This window comes from Phyllobates terribilis, unplaced genomic scaffold (genome assembly GCF_046119375.1).
Source record: "Phyllobates terribilis strain yellow unplaced genomic scaffold, ASM4611937v1 Scaffold_4__5_contigs__length_816908805, whole genome shotgun sequence".
Taxonomy (NCBI): Eukaryota; Metazoa; Chordata; class Amphibia; order Anura; family Dendrobatidae; genus Phyllobates; species Phyllobates terribilis.
The window spans coordinates 578838663-578855039 of NW_027362764.1; the positions used below are offsets into that span (position 1 = coordinate 578838663).

The window sequence follows — 16377 nt, forward strand, 5'->3', positions numbered from 1 at the left end:
GAGGTAAAATACTGACCAAAAACTCAATGTGTGAACGTGGCCTAAGAGTAACTTTTGCAAACAGTTTAACCTCTCAGATGCTATTGTTAATTATGATAGAGGTATTTAGGAAAGAGGGAATCGATCCCATTGCCCATCAACTCCTAAGATGCAATAGTAGGGTGTCAATTTGTAGTGTTGCCAGCTGGAGTCTACTGAAGGCCCCTGTGTCTGCCAAGATATTAAGGTCAGTATATGGCTGGACTTCATTGTAGACCAGCAATTATACAATAGACTGCAATACACACTATTGCAGTGCATCGTATAGGCGATCAAGGGATGCTATGTGCACATATCTTTAGTCTATGTATTCTTACTTGCATTTCTGCAGTGCGTTCAGGTGAACTGCCTGGATTCACCTAAAAATAGGATTCAGATGAACCTCAATGAGGCTATAGATAGCAATGAGACAAAAAACTTACAATGAACTTCTTGTAACGGGTCTGGGAGGCGGAACCTCTGAGCTACTATACAAGGGGGCGGTCCTTGTAAAGGAGCGGGTGGCGACCAGGGAAGACGGGCTGGAAGTCTCAGCAGGTGAACGGGGCAGTCTCTGAGTAAATGGGACAGTCTCTGAGTGAACGGGCTGGAGGTCACGGCAAGTGACCAGGGCAGTCTCTAGGTATAGGGTTGGTACGACCTGTGGCGGCTGAAGATAGACGTGAGCTCCCAGGTGAGCAGGCGAGAGTCTCTGGATGAACGGGTGGTCACAGCATGTGACGGCGGAGCCTCCAGGAAGACCAGCGGACAGGCGACAGATGAGCGCTCCCAGGTGAGCGGGCAGAAGTCTCTGGACAGGCGGGTGGTCACAGCACGTGACGGCAGAGCCTCCGGGTAGGCAAGCAGACTGGTAGCAGATGAGCGCTCCCAGGTGAGCGGGCAGGAGTCACTGGACAGGCAGGTGGTCACAGCACGTGACGGCGGAGCCTCCAGGTAGGCTAGCAGGCAGGTAGCAGATGTGCGCTCCCAGGTGAGCGGGCAAGCTGGTCCTTAGACAGACTGACAGGAGTTGGAAGGCAGACCGTCGGACCACAGGCAAGCAGGCAGGTAGCTGATGTGCGCTCCCAGGTGAGCGGGCAGGCTGGTCCTTAGACAGACTGACAGGATTAGTAAGGCAGACCGTCGGACCTCAGACTAGCAGGCAGGTAGCAAGTAATCAGGCAGGAATCTGGCAGGTAACTGGCAGGTAACTGGCAACGGGATCTGAGGGCTGAAGCACAGGTGAGACACAGGTGCAAACAACATTGCTCGGGCACCTCCATTTTGGAGGAGGTGCCTTATATATGGTAAAGTCCTCCGGCCATTGGCCGGGGACTCCTTAGGACGGCGCGCGCGGCCCCTTTAAGAGGGAGGGAGGACGTGCGCGCGCGCCCTAAGCACAGTGGCCGGGAAGGAGCGCGCGCTGCCAGCAGAGCGGGAGAGGGACGCCGGGCACGGAGCAGAGCGGTGAGGGGAAGAGCGTCCCTGCCTAGCAGAGGGCAGGGATGCCGGCACTACACTTCTCTTATGTGGGTTTTCTTTGCTGAAAATGTTCACTTGGTCAGATGGATATAGAAAAGTAGCAGATTACGTTTCTGTGCCAGTCTGAACAATTGGACATATTTAGGAAAAAAGCAAACAGAGTTCAAGTGATCTCCATTTGTGTCATTGTAATCTATGGCCCCATCTGGGGTTTGACTGAATCCCATTTTTATAGGGATTCAGATGGAATCCCCCAAATGCACTGAAGAAACACAGTGTGAACAGAGCCTTCACGCCATTAATGTATTTTCACAAATTTTGTTTGTGCTAGGTAAAGCCTCTCTATTTTCCTTATATTTCAAGCTGATAATTAAGTCTCGTTAGATCAGGGATTGCAGTGCTTGGACTGGCAACAGCATTTTGATAGCTGCTGGCCCTTTAATTTCTTCCTTCTCTGTTATTGTGACGCGAGTCACTACAGAAATAACAGTCTCAGAAGACTATATCCATCTGACCAAGTGAACATTTTCAGCAAAGAAAACCCACATAAGAGAAGTGTAGTGCCGGCATCCCTGCCCTCTGCTAGGCAGGGACGCTGTTCCCCTCACAGCTCTGCTCCGTGCCCGTTGTCCCTCTCCCACTCTGCTGGCAGCGTGCGCTCCTTCCCGGCCACTGTGCTTAGGGCGCGCGCGCTGCCAGCAGAGCGGGAGAGGGACAACGGGCACGGAGCAGAGCTGTGAGGGGAACAGCGTCCCTGCCTAGCAGAGGGCAGGGACGCCGGCACTACAGTACCCCCCCTTTAGGCCCCCCCTTTTTTAGGCCAGATAGAAATTTAGCTAGGATGAGAGGGGCATGGATGTTCTCCCGGGGCTCCCACGTTCTCTCCTCAGGACCAAACCCCTTCCAATCTACCAGAAAAAAGGTCTTTCCTCTTACCCTTTTGGTGGCAAGAATGTTCTCTACCTCAAACTCGTCCTCAGCAGAAACCGGAGCAGGAGGCATACCTGTAGACTTGGAAAAAGAGTTAAGCACCACGGGTTTGAGGAGAGATACATGGAAGGAGTTAGGGATCCGTAAGTTGGCCGGGAGTTTCAATTTATAGGCCACCGGGTTGATCTGACTGATGACCTCCAGAGGACCGATGAACCGAGGACCTAACTTGTAAGAAGGTATCTTAAGTCGAACATATTTAGATGAGAGCCAGACTTTATCTCCTGGATGAAATTGTGGAGGATCCAGGCGTTTTTTGTCAGCGTGTCTTTTCATGCGCTCGGATGACAGAAGGAGTGCGGACCGGGTACTCTCCCATATGGAGGAAAATTTGCTAACGAGAGATTCCGCAGCCGGGTTGTCCACAGAGGTGGAGACAGGAAAAGGAATCCGAGGATGCTGACCAAAGACTACAAAAAACGGGGATTTGGAGGAGGATTCGCTCTCGTGATTATTATAAGAGAACTCGGCCCATGGTAGGAGATCCACCCAGTCAGAATGGTGGGCATTAACGAAGTGCCGGAGGTAACTGGTCAGGTTCTGATTGATCCGCTCCACTTGACCATTGGACTGTGGGTGGTAAGCGGAAGAGAAGTCCAGGGTGAGGTCTAGTAGTTTACAAGTGGCTCTCCAGAAACGTGAGGTGAACTGTACCCCACGATCCGACACGATGTGGAGGGGCAGGCCATGAAGACGGAAGATGTGGCGGATAAAGTCTTTAGCCAGCTCGGGTGCAGACGGAAGGCCTGGCAGGGGAATAAAGTGAGCCATCTTGGAAAAGCGGTCAGCGACCACCCAAATGACCGTACAACCGGCAGAGACGGGGAGATCAGTTATAAAGTCCATTGCTATATGCTGCCAGGGGGCAGCAGGTACAGGAAGCGGAAGGAGGCGTCCGGCTGGCAGATGTCTCGGGACTTTGTTGCGGGCGCAGGACACACAGGCAGAAACAAAGTCTATTGTGTCCTTGTGCAGGGTAGGCCACCAATAGTGCCGGGCAATAAGCTGGAGGGTCTTTTTCTGACCGGCGTGGCCAGCTAGTTTAGACGAATGGCCCCAGTGTAGGATCTTCTCCCGATCAGGTACTGAAACAAACGTCTTACCGGGAGGGAGACGATTTAGACTCACGGGAGCCACCTGCATTACTCTGGCGGGATCGATGATATGTTTAGGTTCTTCCTCGAGATCGGACACCAGAAAGGATCGGGACAAGGCGTCTGCTTTGACGTTTTTGTCAGCCGGGCGAAAATGAAGAACAAAATCAAAGCGAGCAAAAAACAAGGACCACCGGGCTTGGCGCGGGTTAAGTCTCTGGGCATGCTGGAGGTAAGCCAAGTTCTTGTGGTCAGTGTAAATTATTACCGGATGAAGAGCCCCCTCGAGTAGGTAACGCCACTCCTCCAACGCCAGCTTGATGGCCAATAACTCTCGGTCTCCTATGGAATAGTTGCGCTCAGAAGAGGAGAAGAGTTTGGAGAAGAAGCCACAAGTTACCATTCTCCCGGAAGATGATCTTTGAGTAAGTACCGCTCCGGCTCCAGAGGAGGAGGCGTCAACTTCCAGGAAGAACTGCTTGTTGCCGTCCGGGCGATGCAGCACCGGGGCGGAAGAGAAGGCCTGTTTTAAGGAAAGAAAGGCCTCCTCTGCTTCGGGCGGCCACTCTTTGGGATTAGTACCCTTACGGGTGAGCGCGGAAATTGGGGCAGTCCGGGAAGAGAAGTGCGGGATGAAGAGGCGGTAATAGTTGGCGAAGCCCAGGAACCGTTGAATAGCCTTCAACCCCTCTGGTCGGGGCCATTTCTCGATGGCAGACAGTTTCTCAGGATCCATTTGTAGGCCGGTCTGAGAGATAATGTAGCCCAGAAACGGAAGCGAGGTCTGCTCAAAGAGGCACTTCTCATATTTAGCGTAGAGATGGTTCTGCCTGAGCCTGAGCAGGACCTGACGAACATCCCTCCAGTGAGTTTGGAGATCCGGAGAGAAGACCAAGATGTCGTCCAGGTACACCACTACGCAGGAGTAGAGAAGGTCCCGGAAGATGTCATTGACCAACTCTTGAAAGACGGCAGGAGCGTTACAGAGGCCAAAGGGCATTACCAGATATTCATAGTGGCCGTCCCGGGTGTTGAATGCCGTCTTCCATTCATCCCCCTGACGGATACGAACCAGGTTGTACGCCCCACGGAGGTCTAGTTTGGTGAAGATTCTAGCCCCCCTCAGACGATCAAATAACTCCGGAATGAGCGGAAGGGGGTACTTATTCTTCACCGTGATCTGGTTAAGGCCTCTATAGTCTATACAGGGACGGAGAGAGCCGTCCTTCTTTTTGACGAAAAAGAAGCCTGCTCCCGCCGGGGAGGTAGATTTCCGGATGAATCCCCTGGCCAGATTCTCCTCAATATATTCGGACATCGACCGGGTCTCAGCAGCGGATAATGGATAAATACGCCCACGGGGAGGAGAAGTACCAGGTAACAGGTCGATAGGGCAGTCGTATGGTCTATGAGGGGGTAGTGTCTCTGCCTCCTTTTTATTAAAGACATCAGCATAAGACCAATAAGGAATCGGAAGTCCAGGTAGATTAGCTGGGGTAGGAGAAGGACGGACGGGATGAACGGGAACCAGACAGGTCTTATGGCAGCCCTGTCCCCAGCGAAGGACTTCTCCGGTCTGCCAGTCAAGAACGGGTGCATGTTTCTGGAGCCAAGGTAGGCCTAGCAAGAGGGCGTGAGAGAGTCCAGGCAGAACATGGAAGGAGATACTTTCAGAATGCAGCATTCCCACCTGCAGAGTAATGGATTCGGTGATGAGTTGGATGGGGTGTGGTAAGAGCCCCCCATCCACGGCAGCAACAGACAAGGGTACAGCCAGAGGTTTGGTGGGGATGCGGTATTTCTCTACCAGGGACTGTGAAATAAGATTCCCGGCTGCTCCAGAGTCCAGTTGGGCTAGTTCGAAATAACGGTTCTCCCTGTAGACGATTGAAACTGACAACAGCAGGGATGGAGAGGATTTATTCTGGTCTAGGTGGACCTCTCTGAGCGAACCTAGACACAGGCGTTTCCCGACCTCTCCGGGCAGGCACGGATCCGGTGCTCCTTACTGCCACAGTAGAAGCAGGTCCCCTCGGCACGGCGTAAGTCCTGACGGGTCTTGACCATCTTGGTCTGGTCGACCTGCATAGGCTCAGGAGGGTGTACCTGGTTAGAGACAGAAGGAGTGACAGGTTTCTGAAAAGTAGGAGCTAGACGTGGTAACCTCCTCTCACGGGTGACCTCTCTGGCACGCTCCTGGAACCGTAGGTCAATCCGGGTGGCAAGAGTTATTAAGTCATCGAGAGTGGTAGGAATGTCCCGAACGGCAAGTTCATCTTTAATACGGCCGGACAGACCCTCCCAGAAGACGGAAACCAGAGCGTCGTTATCCCAGGCCAGCTCCGAGGCAAGGGTACGGAACCGTATGGCATATTGGCCCACGGTGAGACTCTCCTGACGGAGGCGTAGCAACGATGATGCGGATGAGGTCTTCCGTCCGGGTTCGTCGAAGACTTTCCGGAAAGCCGAGAGAAAGGCAGGCAAGTCGGACACCAGGGGGTCTCCTCTCTCCCATAGAGGATTTAGCCAGGCCAGGGCCTCCCCGGTGAGATGGGACATGATGAAGGCAATTTTGGCCCGGTCGGAGTTAAACTGGAGGGACAATAGTTCAAAGTGCAGGGTGCACTGGTTTATGAAGCCCCTAGCTTGAGCGGGGTCGCCTCCGAAGCGTGGAGGTGTAGAAAGCCGGGGTCCGGGGCAGGATGCCATGGTATTGGTGGGCAGCGGCGCTGCCGGGCTGCGAGTCATTACACTAGCGGTGGTTGCTGATGGAGCAGTCAGAGTGTCCAGGAAAGAGTTGACATTCCGCAGATGACTCAGGATGGACTCCTGTTGGGACCTCTGACGGGACAGTTGATGACGTAGGTCCGAAAGCGAGAGAGCTTGGGTGCCACCGGGTTCCATGGCCCGAGCAAACTGTAACGGGTCTGGGAGGCGGAACCTCTGAGCTACTATACAAGGGGGCGGTCCTTGTAAAGGAGCGGGTGGCGACCAGGGAAGACGGGCTGGAAGTCTCAGCAGGTGAACGGGGCAGTCTCTGAGTGAACGGGACAGTCTCTGAGTGAACGGGCTGGAGGTCACGGCAAGTGACCGGGGCAGTCTCTAGGTATAGGGTTGGTACGACCTGTGGCGGCTGAAGATAGACGTGAGCTCCCAGGTGAGCAGGCGAGAGTCTCTGGATGAACGGGTGGTCACAGCATGTGACGGCGGAGCCTCCAGGAAGACCAGCAGACAGGCGGGTGGTCACAGCACGTGACGGCAGAGCCTCCGGGTAGGCAAGCAGACTGGTAGCAGATGAGCGCTCCCAGGTGAGCGGGCAGGAGTCACTGGACAGGTGACGCGCCCCTGGGCCTGTGTCGCGCTGCGTTGCGCATGCGGGAGCCTACCCGGAGCCGGATCAGTGGAGGGTTGTAGTCTCGTGGCGGTGACCCGGTCCGTGCCCAGGGAGTCAAACTAGACGGCAGTCTATTAGTAGTAAATAGTTGATGACTACGCCACCCGTTGAGTGCAGCCAGGGAGCTGCTGCTGCAGGGCAGACCGCTGAGGCCGGTGGTAGGATTGTGCAGCGTGATAGTATAACCCCCAACGGGAGGGGTATGGCCTCAGGGCAGCCGACGTGGATGATGGGGGTAGCAGGAACCACTCAGAGACGGTACAGTGTAGTTCAGGGTCTTTACTGGTAACAACGATAGACCCTCCCGGAGTACTTGCTAGCAAACGGGGCCTGGTCAGTCTTTGAGCAGATGGGATCTCCCCTGGCCAGGCGTAGTTGTAGGCCTCACAAACTGACTGTACTCTTCTGGCTACCTTGCTAGAAGCTGATGTAAGTAGCCCACGTCCCTGAGTGTACCGTGTGGTGCTCACCCGTATGGCCGGTGACTCGGGGCCTTCTAATGGCTTCCGCTCCACGATGGCGGTGCTGGTCCCACGCGTGTGACCGTGCCTTCGGGCTTCTGGGCCAGAGGACCTGAAATCCCCTGCCTGACGGATTCTGCTGCTGGGTAGAAGTTAGTCCCCACAGCCTCGGACTCCGGGTCCGGTAAAGAATCTTCTTAGTCAGGGCGAGCGCTGCAGCTGCCAGCCCCTGACTCCTTGGAACTCTCCTGTTTCCTATGCTGCTTCTTGTCTCCACTCTCCTTGTCTCACTCACCCTGCCTCAGCCCCGGGTTTATACAGGGGAAGTTCTTCCCCTCCCAAGACTGGGCAGGAGGTGTGGCATGCACAGGATCCCTGACCAAAGGACCTCCCACCTGCTCTCAGACATAACATTACATTACTGTGGAAAACCAGACCCCTGGGGTGCCACACAGGCAGGTGGTCACAGCACGTGACGGCGGAGCCTCCAGGTAGGCTAGCAGGCAGGTAGCAGATGTGCGCTCCCAGGTGAGCAGGCAAGCTGGTCCTTAGACAGACTGACAGGAGTTGGAAGGCAGACCGTCGGACCACAGGCAAGCAGGCAGGTAGCTGATGTGCGCTCCCAGGTGAGCGGGCAGGCTGGTCCTTAGACAGACTGACAGGATTAGTAAGGCAGACCATCGGACCTCAGACTAGCAGGCAGGTAGCAAGTCATCAGGCAGGAATCTGGCAGGTAACTGGCAGGTAACTGGCAACGGGACCTGAGGGCTGAAGCACAGGTGAGACACAGGTGCAAACAACATTGCTCGGGCACCTCCATTTTGGAGGAGGTGCCTTATATATGGTAAAGTCCTCCGGCCATTGGCCGGGGACTCCTTAGGACGGCGCGCGCGGCCCCTTTAAGAGGGAGGGAGGACGCGCGCGCGCGCCCTAAGCACAGTGGCCGGGAAGGAGCGCGCGCTGTCAGCAGAGCGGGAGAGGGACGCCGGGCACGGAGCAGAGCGGTGAGGGGAACAGCGTCCCTGCCTAGCAGAGGGCAGGGATGCCGGCACTACACTTCTCTTATGTGGGTTTTCTTTGCTGAAAATGTTCACTTGGTCAGATGGATATAGAAAAGTAGCAGATTACGTTTTTGTGCCAGTCTGAACAATTGGACATATTTAGGAAAAAAGCAAACAGAGTTCAAGTGATCTCCATTTGTGTCATTGTAATCTATGGCCCCATCTGGGGTTTGACTGAATCCCATTTTTATAGGGATTCAGATGGAATCCCCCAAATGCACTGAAGAAACACAGTGTGAACAGAGCCTTCACGCCATTAATGTATTTTCACAAATTTTGTTTGTGCTAGGTAAAGCCTCTCTATTTTCCTTATATTTCAAGCTGATAATTAAGTCTCGTTAGATCAGGGATTGCAGTGCTTGGACTGGCAACAGCATTTTGATAGCTGCTGGCCCTTTAATTTCTTCCTTCTCTGTTATTGTGACGCGAGTCACTACAGAAATAACAGTCTCAGAAGAGGAGAGAAGAGACTAATATTACTGACAGGAATATTAAATAAGTGCTACTTACTGGATAAATAGAGGGAGGTCAAACAATCCAAAGTCAAGTCCAGGAAAGTGGCGCAGTACAAAGGGAGCAGACAAAAGAGTAGTCAGATAACAGGCAAATGGTCAAAATCCAGGTAAGGGAAAAGAGTCAGGCTGGGTCAGGCACAGAGCACAGAGAGATCAGTCCTACACAGGCATCAGCAAGTGTACAATTGACACTGGGTGAAGGAGCTAGCATGCTTAAGTAGGAGACTAATTAAGGGAAGTGAGCACAGATGATTGCAGAAACAACCCAGCAAAACCAAAACAGACTGACAGCCTCCACTCAATAGTAACATAGCAGACAAGGAAGGTGAGGAGACCGTGACAGTACCGCCTCTTCAAGGGGGGCCACCGGACCCCCAGGTCTCCCAGGAAACCGCCGATGAAAGGCCCGGACCAACCAATCAGCCCTCACAGAATGAGCAGGAACCCAGGACCGCTCTCCGGGTCCATACCCCTTCCAATGTACAAGATATTGAAGGGAATTCCGGACCATACGGGAATCAATGATCTTATGTACCTCATATTCTAAGCTTCCCTCAATAGACAATGGGGGAGGAGGGGGCGAGGGAGACAGAACAGGGGGAATAAATTCCTTCAACAAAGACTTGTGGAACACATTAGGAATACGGAAAGACTGAGGGAGCCGTAATCGGAAGGAAACCAGATTGACCACTTCCAGAATCTCATATGGACCAATGAATCTAGGACCCAACTTCAGCGAGGGTATCTTCAATCTAATATTCTGAGAGGATAGCCATACCTTATCCCCCACCTTGAAGGCGGCACCTGACGAGCGTTTCCTATCGGCCTTTTGTTTCTGACGATGCTGAGCCACCCCAATATTCTTTTTAACCTCCCTCCAGACATCCCCCAACTCTTGAGTGGTTACATCTACCCCAGGACACCCAGAACTTATCCTGGAGAACTCACCAAAATGAGGATGAAACCCATAATTACAAAACAACGGCGAAGTTCCTGTGGACTGATTGACCCAACTGTTAAAGGCAAACTCAGCCAGAGGAAGAAAGGATGACCAATTCTCCTGCTGATCGGCGACAAAACATCTTAAAATTTGTTCCAAAGACTGATTTGTCCTTTCGGTCTGACCGTTAGTTTCAGGATGATAAGCAGAGGAAAAGGACAAATCAATCCCCAACCTTCTGCAGAAAGCCCTCCAAAATCTAGAGACGAATTGTACTCCCCTATCAGATACAATATTAAGAGGAATCCGATGCAGTCGTACCACATGAGTAATAAACAGTTTGGAGAGAGTCTCTGAATTGGGTAATCCAGATAATGGAATGAAGTGAGCCTGTTTGCTGAATCGATCGACTACCACCCAAATAGCCATCATCCCCCAGACAGAGGTAAATCGGGAATGAAATCCATGGACAAATGAGTCCATGGTCTTTCTGGAATGGGCAAAGGAGCCAATTCCCCAGCCGGCCGGCAATGTTGCACTTTTGCGCGTGCACAAGTTTCACAAGCAGACACAAAATCTTTAATGTCCCTACGCATAGCAGACCACCAAAAGAGTCTAGCAACTGTCTTTTGGGTGGCAGTAACTCCAGGATGACCACTCAACACAGAATCATGGAAAAGGTGTAATCTGAGATACACAGGGACAAACAACTTACATTCTGGAATATTGGAAGGAGCCAAGGATTGAGCAGTACGGATTTCCGCTTCCAGCTCAGAGGAAACCATGGCCACAACTATACCCTGAGGAAGAATGGAGGAAGGAGGCTCCGGAGGAGACACAGAATCAAGGCTACGAGACAGGGCATCCGCCCTCGCGTTCTTAGACCCAGGTCTGAACGTAATAGAAAAATTAAATCTAGAAAAAAATAAAGACCATCTGGCCTGTCTTGGTGTCAACCGTTTAGCAGATTCGATATACGCTAGATTCTTGTGATCTGTCACCACGGTGACCAGATGAATGGCTCCTTCCAAAAAATGCCTCCATTCTTCAAAAGCCAATTTGACAGCAAGTAACTCTCGATTACCCACATCATAGTTTCTTTCAGCAGGATAAAATTTCTTAGAGAAAAAGGCACATGGTTGCAGATTAGTTAAAGTCTTAGGACCTTGAGACAATACAACCCCCACCCCAACCTCGGAAGCATCCACCTCCACAATGAACGGCCTCTGGAGGTCTGGCTGAACAAGTACAGGAGCAGACATAAAACATTTCTTAAAGTTTTCAAAAGCCCTGACTGCTTCTGACGACCAAACCTTTAGCTCCGCCCCTTTGCGAGTGAGGTCCATAAGAGGCTTGACGATCTGAGAAAAACCTTTAATAAATTTTCTGTAAAAATTTGCGAACCCTAAAAAGTGCTGCAAAGCCTTAAGGTCGCTAGGTTGAACCCAATCAATAATGGCCTGAACCTTCCCAGGATCCATCTTAAACCCGGAGGCTGACACAATGAAGCCCAAGAATGATATTTCTTTAACAGAAAAGGTACATTTTTCAATCTTGGCAAACAAACAATTATCTCTTAACCTTTGCAGAACCAAACAGACATGTTTATAATGAATATCCAGATCAGGTGAAAAAATGTGAATATCATCTAAATAAACCACAATAAATCTCCCAATATAATCAGAGAGAATATCATTCATAAAATTCTGAAAGACCGCGGGTTCATTTGTTAGCCCAAAAGGCATGACGAGGTCTTCAAAAAGACCTTCAGAAGTTAAAAACGCTGTCTTCCGCTCATCACCCTCTCGAATACGTATCAGATTATATGACCCTCTGAGATCCAGTTTGGAAAACCATTTGGCCCCCGAAAGCTGATTATATAGATCAGGGATAAGTGGAAGCGGATAAGTATTTTTAACAGTTATCTTGTTTAATTCTCGGAAATCGAGGCAGGGACGGAGACCTCCATCTTTTTTTTTAACAAAAAAGAATCCGGCGGCAACCGGCAATGAGGAAGGACGAATATGACCTTTCCGTAAACTTTCGCTAATATAAGCCTTCATGGATGCCCGCTCAGGGCCAGACAAGTTATACAAGTGAGCTTTGGGTAATTTGGCAATAGGAATGAGATTAATAGCACAGTCATAGGGACGGTGAGGAGATAAGATCTCAGACTCTTCTTCCGAAAAAACATCTCCGAAGTCCTTCAGGTATTCCAGAAGACCCTCCAGACTAATGGTGCAAGCATGCACAGATTTAAGACCTTTTTCAATACAATGAGGGTCCCATTTGACAATATCTTTCTGATACCAGTCAATGATCGGATTATGCATGCGCAGCCAAGGAAGACCCAACACAATCCCAGCAGGTAAATTGTCCAAGACATAACAGGAGATTAATTCTGTATGAAGTGACCCCACCTTGAGTGTGAACTCCACCGTAACTAACTGAACAAGATTTTTTAGCAACGGTGTTCTATCTATAGCCACAATTTGAATAGGGTCTTCTAGCTTAAATGTCCCTAGTCCTAACTTCTGAACAAGTCCCGAATAAATGAAATTAGCTGCGGCTCCACAGTCAATAAAGGCAAATGTTGATAGACACTGTTTTTGAAACAGAAGTTCAGCATTCAACAACACTTTATCAGAGGAGTAAAAGGGTACCTGTAAGTCTGGGTGACCTCCTCGACAATCACCCAGACCTAGGCGTTTCCCGACTGCTTATTCGTTGCAGGTCGTGCCAGGCAATCCTTTAAGAGATGTCCAGTTTGGCCACAATACAGACAAAGTCCAAGTTCAAGACTGCGTCTCCTCTCCTTAACCCTTGAGCTGGCAGCTCCAACCTCCATAGGTTCTACCTCTGGTAAACGACCCGGGCCCGGTGGACAAAATGGAACCTCCTGTTGAACCTTGCGTCTCTCCCGCATCCTCCGATCCATGCGGATAGCCTGAGTCATGGCCTCCACCAAACAACCAGGTGGAGCATGCAGAGCCAGAACGTCCTTTAGAGTCTCCGAAAGACCCCTGAGGAATTGGCACCTGAGAGCCGCGTTATTCCAGAAACCTCAGTAGACCACTGACAAAACTCAGAACAGTAGTCTTCCGCTGTGTGGTTCTCCTGTGTCAGGTTCATGATCCTTGTCTCTGCCACCTTGACCCTGTCAGGTTCGTCATAGATTTGTCCTAAAGCATCAAAGAAAGCGTCCACAGAAAGACGTTCAGGAGCAAAAGGGGGTAGAGAAAAAGCCCAAGTCTGGGGACCCCCCCCCCGCAGAAGTGACATTATAATTCCCACCCGCTGTGACTCATTCCCTGATGACCGAGGACGCAAGGTAAACAATAATTTACAACTTTCTTTGAAAGTTCTGAACTGATCTTTCTCCCCCGAAAATTTGTCAGGGAGTGCTATAGCCGGTTCAGGGGGGCTCAAAGATACGTCATATGGTTCAGAAGTCATGACAGTGGTTGGAGAGGAAAGATTCTGAGGGACAGTAAACGTACCAGAAATCTGGTCTTGTAACTGAGCCTGTGAGGATGCCAGTTTGTGTTGTTCCAAGGCCAGATCCTGAACTAACTGAGTCAGTTTCGCCACCTGATCACACAAAGTATATAATGGATCCATAGGTGGGAAAAAGAAAAAATTAACGGTCAATTGTAATGTGACGCTAGTCACTACAGAAATAACAGTCTCAGAAGAGGAGAGAAAAAACGAATCTTGCTGACAGGAATATTAAATAAGTGCTACTTACTGGATAAATAGAGGGAGGTCAAACAATCCAAAGTCAAGTCCAGGAAAGTGGCGCAGTACAAAGGGAGCAGACAAAAGAGTAGTCAGATAACAGGCAAATGGTCAAAATCCAGGTAAGGCAAAATAGTCAGGCTGGATCAGGCACAGAGCACAGGGAGATCAGTCCTACACAGGCAACAGCAAGTGTACAATTGACACTGGGTGAAGGAGCTAGCATGCTTAAGTAGGAGACTAATCAAGGGAAGTGAACACAGATGATTTCAGAAACAACCCAGCAAAACCAAAACAGACTGACAGCCTCCACAAAATAGTAACATAGCAGACAAGGAAGGTGAAGAGACCGTGACAGTTAGCACGCACACAGCAGAGCATGCAATGAAAGATTACGTTGTGACGCTGGCCAGTGTTAGCGTCAGGCCATACTTTGTGGCCTGAGTTAGCATGCAATGTACTCCCGTTCCACAAAAGAAGACAGCAGAAGCATCCCCAGTGTCTCCTGTTCCATCTATGCCTCAGCTCCCATATCTCCTGTGATGTGTATACCGCAGCACCATGTCTCTTGTGGTGTATATACCACAGCTCCATATCTCCCATGATGTATATACTACATCCCCATGTCTCCTGTGATATATACTCCAGCCCCAGTGTATCCTATGTGATTTATATACTCCAGCCCAAGTGACTCTTATGTGATGTATATACAACAGTCTCGGTGTCTCCTATGTAATGTATACAGCAGGCTCTGGGTCACCTATATGATGTATACCAGCAGTTTCGGGGTTTTCTATGTGTTGTATGTACAAGAAAAAACACACACTGAGGGCGTGACTTCCCCTCCTTGAGCAGGACATTACTTTTAAAAGACTTCCCAAGGCTGAGATGTCCTCAGTTCGGGACCTCGTCTTTTGTCTACCCTTATTCACACAGGTCACTCTGACACATGGTAAGGTTTTCAATATTAGACAGTGTAGGATAGGGTCACCTTGCCATGGTGGGATGGCTTTTATGCTATTTTTGATCAAAAACAGTGTTACTAAGAACCCTATGTTATTTAAATACACTTTTGCTTTTTACTTATTTCGCTACAGCATGGTTTATACTCATTTTGTTTCTTGTAAGTTTTGTGTGTTTTATATACAGCGTTGCGGTCTCCTATGTTATGTATATACAGCAATCTCTGTGTCTCCTATGTGATGTATACGTCAGTTTCAGTGTCTCCTATCTAATGTATACAGCAGTCTCGCTGTCTCCCATGTGATGTATATACAGAAGTCTCGGTGTCTCCTATGTGATGTATACAGTTCTCTCTGTGTCTCCTATTTCATTTGTTTAAAGCAATCTCGGTGTCTTTTGGAGATTTGGAGATTGGATGTTGATCCAAAGATATTTTCTGATATGTTTAAAGTTGGGAAGAATTGTTTCTCCCTAATATTGGGCAATTGACATCTACTTCATATGAGTTTTTGTTTTCCTCTGAATCAATACAGTAAGATTACAGGATAGACTTGATTTACTTGTATCTTTTAGCAACATTATCAACTATATATATTTTTTTTTTGTTTTATAGGAACTGCTTAGTCCAGCCTTCTACTCCTCATGGAGCATCCAACAGAGTGACTTCAGAAGAGAGCAAAGGTGGCAAGTGCTATCATCAGACATTGGGGCCCAACACTGTATTATAAATCCTTCATCCACAGAGATCACAGCCTTATACAATCTCATGAAAGCAAATACTGGTAGCTCTTTCCTGCAGCTTCTGAAAAGGAGGTTACTCACATAGTACTTACTTGAAGTGTTGACTGATTCTTATGGATAAGACTCAATTGCTTTTGCGCAAAGAGAAAAAAACTTTATTGATTGTAAAACTGAAACAGTCATTGTAGAACATTGCTTCTGTTGTATATTGTTGTATAAAATCAGAAAATGTGACTAATATTATGTCTATCAACAATAACAATTATACTAATTTTCATCATCATCTGTGGTAGCATTGAAAGTATGGTAGCATCTTTTTCATTGATCATCATCTTCATCATACTAAATCCTCCAGTGTTTGTTCTGGAGAAAAAACGATCAGTCTTATGAACACTGTGTGTATCTATCATGGGAAATTAAAGCTCATGGCACACTGCATCAGTTCTTTTACAACAGCAAGCTTTCAGAATGAGGGAGTGTAATATACAAGTTCTCACATCCCACTACGTTGTTGTCTAGGCAACTGGGATTTTAATATGGCAAACATTTTTTTTTTTAGAGAATTAAGTATTGTGGAATTATATTACAGAGCCTTATCCTGGAGTTAAGAAACAATTGTTGTGACATAGCAGGGAGACAAGAGATTTCAACATCAACACGTCTTCTGTCGAATATGTGTGCAATGTAGTTAGGGGAAACAATGCAGAGGTAGAAAGAAAATTGTAAACTGCTTACATAACGAAATTAAAAATATCCTAAAATTTGTCATTTCTATCAGTGGATGCTAAGAAGTGAACGAATTAGATATTCAATAGTCCATCCAAAATGAATCAGAAGGAATGCTGTAATGCTAGCCAAACTCAAGTCAAGTTTTAGGCTAAAATAATAGTTTTACCAGTACAATAATTTGTAAAGACTAGAGATAAGTGAATCTTTAGAAATTCAAATTCACCAGCTTCGCAGAATTTTTTTTACCAGAA

The 16377-nt window shown here is 49.0% G+C and overlaps 1 long non-coding RNA gene across 1 annotated transcript in view; it reads left to right on the top strand.

Annotated features, from left to right (window-relative positions):
* LOC141264423 (uncharacterized) overlaps positions 1 to 16089 on the top strand; it is a 51575-nt gene extending 35486 nt beyond the window's left edge. Inside the window, exon 3 of the long non-coding RNA XR_012319932.1 lies at positions 15270 to 16089. This is a non-coding gene — a long non-coding RNA (uncharacterized lncRNA). The remainder of the gene's footprint in view (positions 1 to 15269) is intronic.
* Positions 16090 to 16377: the final 288 nt, after the last annotated feature.